Genomic DNA, 8,375 nt, shown 5'->3' on the forward strand with positions numbered 1-8,375 from the left:
ATGCAGATTCATTCCTAAACCACATTTTGGGGGCTTCACATCCATAGATTTTCAGTCAGGGCTAGGAATCCACAGTTTCTGATGAGCATTCCCAACCAATTCTAATGTAAGAGAGTCACTATGACAAATTGCACTTATGAAAACACTGACTTATGGAGATGTTGGCAAAATAAGCACTTGCATCAATCTGTTGTGATAAGCATCTGGGTCTTTCCTCAAGAATTACAAAAGGAGCCCTGGCTGGTGTAGCTCAGTGGATTGAGCGCGGTCTGCGAACCAAAGTGTCGCAGGTTCTATTCCCAGTCAGGGTACATGCATGGGTTGCAGGCCATGACCCCCAGCAACTGCACATTGATATTTCTCTCTCTCTATCTCCCTCCCTTCTCTCTCTATAAATAAATATTTAAGAATCTAAAAAAACAAGAATTACAGAAGGAAAACTATGTGCATTCCCCTCCCACTGGGAGGCTGAGCACTGCCTGACACCTAACCAGACTTTCTCAGCAGGTAGGGTTCTGGCTATTAGGTGAAACTATCCCAAAAGTCAAGGAGAGTAACAAGTAAATGGTCAGACTGAAGAGCTTAACTGGTAAATCTCAGTGACAGAAAGAAACAGTTTATTTGGATAACAGTCAGTGACTGTCTGCCCATACCTGCACTGAGGGAAACTGCCCCACCCACACCCCCTCATTTCCAGGTGGCCAGATTGAGGACTGTAAGAAGGTGCATCCCTCCCTAGCCACATATGATTAGACCAAGGATGGGTACCTGAACCCAAGGCAGTCAGTTCTCAGGTGAAATAGGCCATGAACTGGCATGAAAGGATGAACCAGGCCAACCAGATTACCTGTCCTGGGAATGTGAACTGGAAAACATGGAGAACCCAAACCAGTTATCAGCCGGTCATAGTTCATCCAAAGGTCATGTCATAGCAAGAAAGGCTGGAGGAGCTGTAATGAACCATGAATAGGAAAAGAATGATGAAGAAAGCAAAGCGGATATGCAGAGAGAAAAAGGATTTCAAGAAAATTTGAGAAATGAGAAAAATGAGAAACCTGGTTGAGAGCCCCAAGTAAAAGCAGACCATAAATGGTCCCCGGCTCGAGGAACATGTAGCCTTCCTTGAGCCAGCCTGAGAGGATCTCCATTCCTGAAATACCCCTAAACAATGAAATGGGACCAACAGTAGACTGGATAATTGTCCCCCTCACCGCAATTCAGATGTTGAAACCTACCCCTCAATGTGGTATTAGGGGGTAGGGCCTTCAGCAGGTGACTAGGTCATGGGCAGGGCGGCCTCATGAATGAGATTAGTGCCCATATAAAAGAGGCCCTGAAGAACAACTTTACTGCCTTCCACTGTGTGAGGGCACGGCGAAAAATGGCTATCTATGAACCAGGAAGTGGCTTTACCAGACACTGAAATCTGCTGTCACCTAGATTTCAGACTTCCTGCCTCTAAACCTGTGAGAAATATATTTCTGTTTTTTATAAACCACCCAATCTATGGTACTTGGTTATATAACAATCTGGATGGACTAAGACATTTAATGAGCTCTTATTATGTGCAAGGTAGTTGCTAAATGTTTAGTGTATTCTTTCTCATTTACAGTCACAATAGCACTAAATATACACATTATAGCATTTGTTTATTCTACCTTATCATCCTTACTTTAGAGATGGGGAGAATGACTAGATTTTCTAGCTCTGCACTATCCAATATGGTAGCCACTACTGACTTGTGGCTCTGCAGCACTTAAAATGTGGCTGGTCCAAATGAAAATGTCCCATAGGTATAAAATCAACACCAAATTTTGAAATTTAGTACAAAAATTTAAATAAGAATGTAAAATATCCCATTATTTTTTACTAAAAGCATGTCAAAATGACATGTATGTGATGTATCTATATGTAATATATCCACTTTTACTTTTGCTCTTGGAAGCCACCATAAAGAAGTGGTAGCTAGACTATTAGAGGGACACGCAGAGAGATAGAGAGCATGAGGAAGATCACCAAAGGACCAGATGTGTGAGCGAGGCCTTCTAGGACCTTCCAGCATAGCCAAAGTGACCAGCTGAATACAGCACAGCTAGTGTCCCAGCCAATGCCATGTGGTACAACTTATCCAGCTAAACACAACCCAAATGGCAGAACCAAGAGGAATAATACAGCACTATTGTTTCAAGCTGCTAAGCTTGGGGGTAGTTTGTTGTAATGTAGCAATAAATAGTTAAAGCAAGGCATCTGTAGGCAACACCCTACAACAGACCCTGGGAGTGACAACATAACCAGAGATGTTTCCTGCCCTCCATGAGCCGAGAGTCCAAAGGGGGATATTGCACACATATATATAAAAACAGGTCTCTACGGGACACTGGAGTGATGGGGGCAGGTGTTTTGAGTTTAACATTGCAGCGTTTGTTGAGCCTCACAGGGGACTTCACACTGCTTAGAACTAGGGCCTGCTCAGCCCCAGGCCTGCTAGTTAAGCTCTCTCTGCAGAGCAGCAGATCCCAGGGATTCAGACTTGGCCTTTGAGGGGCTGCCTCCACCTGTCAGATATCTTAAGGACCCGTTCCTCCCCACCAGAGCCTGATGAGGAGGGAGGTAGCCACTTCCACCACCTCTCCTGGCAGCCTCAAACACAAGTTCACAGGTCTCACTGCAGTTCCCAGCAGCAGCACAGCCTGAGGGCAAACAAGTTGCAAATATGGGAAAAGAACACACATGCCAGACTCTTACAAAAAGTGTTTTATTCTCCACTGGGCTAGACTCCCTGATAAATCCCAAAATGTACTAATTAAGAGCATGTGTAAGCTTTTAACCTCCACCTTCATTTTCAAGGATGATGCTCACCTCCCCACTCCCCTTTTGACTCTATATCAAGGTCCTGGAGCCATTGTTTTCCCATCTCAATTTCACAGCTGAAAGTGACATCCAGGCATGACTTTGTCTCAAATCGGTCATTTGCATCTCTGTGGCCTGTATACCTGGATGACACTCACTTGATTAGGCATTTGTCCCTCATTTACAGTTCCTCATTCAACAGCAGTGAATGACTTACAGGATTTTGAAATACAGTTGCTTAACATCTAGTAACTGAGCCAGAAAGCCAGCCCTTTAAGGTTTGGACTTGGAGCACTCGGGCTAGCTCTAACCTTGTAGGCATCAGTAAGCATGCGCACTGTGGAGCACCATTGAAAGTAGAGGCATTGTGAGACAACTAAGAGCAGCTCTGCCTTGCCTAGGGCCGACATTTTGCTGTTCACTTCCCACACAGGGCTTCATCAGTAACCTAGGGACAAAGGAGTTTGTAGTTAAAACCAAACCCACAAAGCAGAGTCACTGTGTAGATTCTACACAGAATCAGCACATAGCTCAAAAATCACGTATGCTCATATTTATCCTTCAACATCCTTCAGCGCTTGTGGATAGAGCAGACGTTGTTGTGTGTTTAAAACTCTGGGCAGTAATTCTTATAACCATTGGAAGTTCAAGCTCATTGAGTTACAAACAAAATTGAGGAACAAAAGTAAAGTCTATGCGTTAAGTGTCTGTGTTCAAATCACTTTACTTTTAAGGTAACTGTGAAATCCTGAGCCACCATTATTATTCTTCACACATCTCTAGTAGGGAGTGGGAGGCAGAGAATAACAATAAAAAATCAATGCTCACGAGAGTGAGACAACTGTTCTATCTGCACATATTAGCTTGTGCAACTTTCACTATGATAGGAATCATCGTCCTTATTTCACAGAAGAGGAAACTAAGATATCCAGAGGTTGTGGAAATTATCTGAGGTTTCTTGTTAGAATGTGACACCTCTCTCAGGAGGAGGTGTTAAATGTAGGATTTAAATAAGTGGAACAGAGAGATGGATGGGGAGGGATGGGAGATACCATGTAAGCAAAGGAATGAAGGATGGCAAATACAGGGTCGGAGTGGAGAATGTTCTTTTGTAGAGCAAAGGGTGAGATCTGGCACAGAATGTAAGGCCGGATAGCCAGGTATAATGGGCAATTTTATGTGTCCACTTGGCTTGGCCATAGGTACTCAGGTATCTGATCAAATATTATTCTGGGTGTTTCTGTGAGAGTGTTCTTTGGATGAGATTAATATTTTAAATCAACAAACCTTGAGTAAAGCGATTGCCCTTCCTAATGTGGCTGGGCTTCATTTGATCAGTTGAGGTCCTAAATAGAACGAAAAGGTCAGCCTCCCTCAGGCAAGAAAGCCTGCCTTCCGACTTCATATGCAGCATCGTCTCTTCCCTGTTCCATAAGGGCAGCCTGCAGACTGAAATTGCAGCATCAGCTCCCCTGATCTCCAGCCTGCCAACCCACTCTGTGGCTGTTGGACCTTTCAACCTCCATGATCACCAATTCCTTAGAACAAATCTGTTTCTATCTATATATTCTACTGGTTCTCTTTTTAGAGCCAAAGCATGGGAGACTCATAGAACTTGAGATCTGGAAAGAACCCTTAACCCACCTTCCTCATTAGAACAATAGAAGAGAAAGAAGACCACATCTCGGAGAGTTTCAGTGGCTTGTGAAGAACATGCAGCTGGTACGCAGCAGCTGTGTGGACTAGCTTCCAGTGTCTTTTCACTGCAGCATGTAGTCTCCTTTGAGTCACACACAGGATGCAGGTGAGGTTGGGGAGGGGAGAGAGCTCTCCTGTGTGTTGCCCAAGTACATTTTTTGCCTTCCTTCTCCAAACACAGTTATTATTGGTGTTGGCTCCAAACAGCCAGTGGTGGCCACCATGACACATGCCCATTTGCGACTGTCCTGTACTGTCAAGCATCTTACAGGTAGGCTGTTCCCAAGAACAGGCCAGGAGCCAAGTGCAGCAAGCAGGCCCCATTCTTCTCAGCCTGACCAGCAGTGACTGCTTCCTCTCCTGGCGTGATTTTAGGATTTCCCATTCTCCTCCCTACTGCATTTCCTGCCAAAAGAAAATTTTTTCCTACTTCAATTCATCTGCTCTCTGATTCAGACAAAACTACAAAGAGAGAAAAATGAAAACTGGTCATTTATTGTCACCTCTTGTTTTCACTGCAGACACACCAAGTAATTACCTAATCCTGCACCTCACTCTCTGCCCCCATCTCACGACCCTGAGTGTTTGGGGTTTTGCTTGCATTGTTTAAATGTTCCCTTAATCAAGTTCAAATTGATACCTCTTTGACGGAAAAGACAGGTGTAGGCAGGACTGTGGCTCTTGTATATTTACCACTCTGGACAAAAGTATGAGACCTCTCTTCATTGTCTACTGCTTGCTCCCACCTACACTTCCAACCTCCTTGTCTTTCTGGATGCAAATTCTTTGCTTTAGTCAAACAGGTCTCTTAATTGTTCCCTGAACTTGCCCTGTGCTTTTCCACTTCATAACCTCTGAACCTTTGCCCTCACCACCTGCCCTGATGGAATGTCTCCCCACTTCTTTCAGCCTAGCCAAATCAGATTCATTTCACCTTTATTCAACACCAACTGCAGGTCGGCACTGGGCCAGCACTTTCACATGTGTTATCTCATCCTGCAAGGCCCAGCATAAATTTCTTCTTATCTGTGAAGCTTCTGGAGCTGTCTCAACTGGAAGTGGCCACTTCCTCCTTTCTTTTACATTTATTGTCTGTACTACTCATTTGGCACCCAATACATCCTAGTCCTTTATAATCAATCATTCACTCGCTCATTCATTTATTTAAACAAGCATTTACTGAGTGACTATTATTTTTTAGACACCGTGGTAGGTGCTGGAGATATAGACATGAAGAAGAAACCTTGGTTGTCCCCATAAAATTCAATCTAGCGGTGAAAACCAACACATAAGGAGATGGTTGTCATACGATATGACAAAGTGTAGGTCCGAGAATGGTTCCTGTGTTATCTCTGCCCTTGGCTGAGTCTTGATGAATGAATAGAAGCTGTCCAGGTAAAGATGGGGAGAAAGAATGTTTTCAAGGACAGGGGCCCGGAGCTGAGGAGCAGCCAAGTGTGTGGAAGGAGATTATACGCAGCCCCTTCTTTATTTTTGTCCAGGATTTTATTTACTTATTTTTAGAGAGACGGGAAGGAGAGAGAAAACAAGTGAGAGAAGCATTGATGTGATATCAACTGGCTGCCTCTTGAACATGCCCTGACCAGGGACCAAACCTGCAACCAAACCCACAACCCAAGCACGTGCCCTGACCAGGAATTGAACCCATAATTTTTCAGTTCATAGGACAACACTCCAACCAAGTCATACCAGTCAGGGCCAAGCATCCCCTTCTTACTGGAGCAGAGAACACTGCTAAAGTGTGGAATGTGCAAGACAGAAGAGGAGGGCCTAGGGCATCAGGCTTAGAATTTTGGACTCATTTGGAGGGTTGTGGTGTGCCATTGAGGATTTTAAGCAAGGGATAGACCTGAGATTGGTTGTTCAAGACGACTCTGGCAACAATGTAGAGAATGGATCCAACCAGGGAGAAATTTGAGGCAGGGAGCCATAAAGAGGCTGTGGCAGGAACCCAAGGCAAGAGATAAGAGGGGAGTGACATCTGCCCCAGGAATGAGGGGCCTGAGTATTTCTCAAATCTAAGAACACAGAGTGACAGCCAGGCAAGCCTGGGTCCCCATCTTTGCTCTGCCATCAGCCAGTTGTGTGATTTGGGGCAAATAATACAAATTCTGTTAGTCTCATCTCCTTTATCTATGAGATGAGGATAATATTACCCACCGCGTTGGGTCAATTTCAGTATTATGTGAAATACTGAGTGAAAATCTGTAGGCATACACCTAGGATCTATGGAGCACTCACTGTATTTGTTGTAGGTGTCACGGATGTTGGTGTCATTCCACATCTGTTCCCCTCACTAATCTAGGAGATCCCTGAAAGCAGAGACTGTCTTTTGCATATTTTACCCTCCTTTTCTACCGCAGTGCCTGGCACATAGTAGATGCTCAGTCAATGTTTGCTGAACAAATTTACATTTACAATTCAAAGCCCAGCAAATTCTTTAATTTGATTCACTGCCTAACCCAGGATACAAATTTGACTCAGATCAGAGGAACAGAGATTATTTTTATACAAAGTAGAACATAGGGTCTTCTGAAGCTTGATTCTGTATGTTCTTCCCATCTTTTCTCACCTCTCCTCTGCTCACCTCTCCTCTTCACTCTCCTCTTCATGTGTCTCCTCACCCCTTTCTGCACCCTGATCCAAGGCAACCTTATTCACTCACATGACTTAAAGCTGCACGCTGAATACTTTCTGAATGTATGTCTTTGGCCCTGACCTCTCTTCTTACCTCCAGATCAGTAGATCTGTCTACTTGACATCTCTGCTTTCAATATTAGTCTAAAATTAAACCTCAGGCAATTTCCACTTTAACCTGTGATTCTTCCAACATGGCTCTTTTCATTGGGTGACACCACCATCCACTCAGAAGTCCAAGCCATTAATCTGGGAGTAATCTTTAACACTTCCTTCTCTGCACATCCAGTAAAATGTCAGGCCTCCAAACAGATCTACAATCTCTCCTCTCTCACCATCCCTGTTGCCACCACCATCATCTCTTACTTGGGGATGGGATGATCTCCTCTTGGTAGCCACATTTTGTAGTCTGGCTTCTGTTTTTAGATAGCAGCCAGAGGAATATTTAAAATTACGTATCAGACCACACTGCTTACTGCTTAGAAGTCTCTTGTACTTGGTTTCTCTTGTCCTTGGGAAAATTTTCAAAAATGCTTACCATGACCTCGCAGTCCTTCTTAATTGGACTTCCTACTACTTTTACTTCCTTTGATTCTACTCTTTGCATCCTCATCAGGCTCCTTTCAGCTCTTCAAATACCCCATCATTCTCTGGCCTTGTGGGCTTCGTCTCTACTGTTTTTCATGAAAGCTTTTACTCCCTCTCTTCACTTATGTAACAAACAACTTCAACTGATCCATCAAATCTTGGTTTAAATGTTTATTCCTCAGAAGGGCCTTTCCTGGTCTCTCCTTTTAAACTACAGCTGCCTTTATAGCACGCACCATAATTCTTTAATCCCTTAGCATACTTAACACAATTTGCAGATGTGTACTTATTTGTGGGAATATTTGTTTGACACCCATCCCTGGTACCCCTACCCCAACACCCACACATGCACACATGTACATGCACACACACTGTTATCCACCCCCAAATCTCTGGGGCCCAGCACAGAGCTTGGTGATGCAACATGTAGATTTTTTCTGTTGAATGAATGTGGTAACAGCTATGAGAAAGACATGAACCAGGAACTGGGAGAGTTTGAAGGATGGGGATGGCCTCTGAATGGTGGTGCAGAGAAGGCTTCAGGGAAGATAAGGCATTTGGTGGAAGCTTTGAAAAATGGA

This window comes from Phyllostomus discolor, chromosome 6 (assembly GCF_004126475.2).
Source record: "Phyllostomus discolor isolate MPI-MPIP mPhyDis1 chromosome 6, mPhyDis1.pri.v3, whole genome shotgun sequence".
NCBI lineage: Eukaryota > Metazoa > Chordata > Mammalia > Chiroptera > Phyllostomidae > Phyllostomus > Phyllostomus discolor.